Here is a 1,245-nt window from a genome sequence, read left to right as displayed (position 1 = left end):
GGTTACCCTGGCGGGTTATATATCATCTGCTGTGTATATGGAGTCTCAACGATTACTAAAACAACTTATACATAGCAAGTAATATATTGTGATAAAAAATCGTTAGCTTTATAAATGCAGAAAAATGTTTATCATTTCTCTAAGGAAATTTCAAACAAAAGTGTTTATTTGCACCCTGGAAAACCTGATGACTCCCCTAGCGAAAGAACGAAGCTCTTGCGGCAGTTATGATACACTCTATTATTTCTTCTCTGCGAGTGATGTTCTAGAACAGTCAATCATTAACTGTTCCTCCCAAAATAGGGAATTTATTCAGGAAGTCGTTTAGTGTATTTTCATTGGTGATAATATGTTTTTTGGTTGAACATTTAAGTTTTATACAGATTTTGTCATCATTTTAGTATTAATAGCATTGCTGAAACAATTCTCTAAGCTGTTTCCAAATATTCCATATCGATTTAAAGAGGGCTAGGCGCCCTGGAGTGAGATTTTCACTAACATGTAAGTTTGGTATTATGTGCACAAACGATTTCTTCCCTTTTTGTCGACTATGTAATCTTACACTGATAGGTCTAGCTGCCTATCCTATGTGCAATAATTATGTCAGAGTGAGTGATGTTTATTTAAGGGTTTTCCTTCATAGCTCTGACAACTATTTCAGTTGAGTTTTCATTAGAATTTTCTTGAGCTAGGATTGGGCCTCTGACTATAATCGTGTTTATTCTTCCACACTGGTTCACATCATCAAGTTGTTGTTTTTCTCATTGGAGGACATTATTTTCTAGTGCTTCTATTTTCATTATCATTTGGTTGATACACTGGCTTTACCTTCTTTAGAGATGGAGTGAATATCGTTCTCGATGATGGTGAGGATGCTTGGTTGAGGATGAGTGTTTCTCTCCACACATGCTTACGTCACATATACGCGCCTGTAGTATTGACATCGCTGTCCCGATTTACGGCAGTCTCAGTGGCACAGTTAGGGTTCTTTCTTGTCGCGCCGTGGAAATTACTGGACGGCAGGAAATTTGACGACGCAGGCAGTGACAAATGAGGAGCTCGGGATGTTCGTAAAGTTAGAATTCATAATTTGATCTTAGGCGATTTTTCTGACGGTAACTGAATACTTGGTTACGCACTTGGTTACAGAAATATCTTGGAATTTATTCATAAAGCAGCTAGCATAATAAACTGACTGCAGTGATTTTAATGAGAGTTGGTTGTTGGTCTCCGCGCAGGACAGAT

The 1,245-nt window shown here is 37.8% G+C and overlaps 1 long non-coding RNA gene across 1 annotated transcript in view; it reads left to right on the top strand.

Moving 5' to 3' along the window:
* LOC119589019 overlaps positions 1-1,245 on the top strand; it is a 2,905-nt gene continuing 1,660 nt past the window's right edge. The window contains exon 1 of the long non-coding RNA XR_005230159.1: positions 1-78. This is a non-coding gene — a long non-coding RNA (uncharacterized LOC119589019). The remainder of the gene's footprint in view (positions 79-1,245) is intronic.

The sequence above is a fragment of the Penaeus monodon genome, chromosome 24 (genome assembly GCF_015228065.2).
Source record: "Penaeus monodon isolate SGIC_2016 chromosome 24, NSTDA_Pmon_1, whole genome shotgun sequence".
NCBI lineage: Eukaryota > Metazoa > Arthropoda > Malacostraca > Decapoda > Penaeidae > Penaeus > Penaeus monodon.
This window is presented reverse-complemented; position numbering and strand designations above follow the sequence as displayed.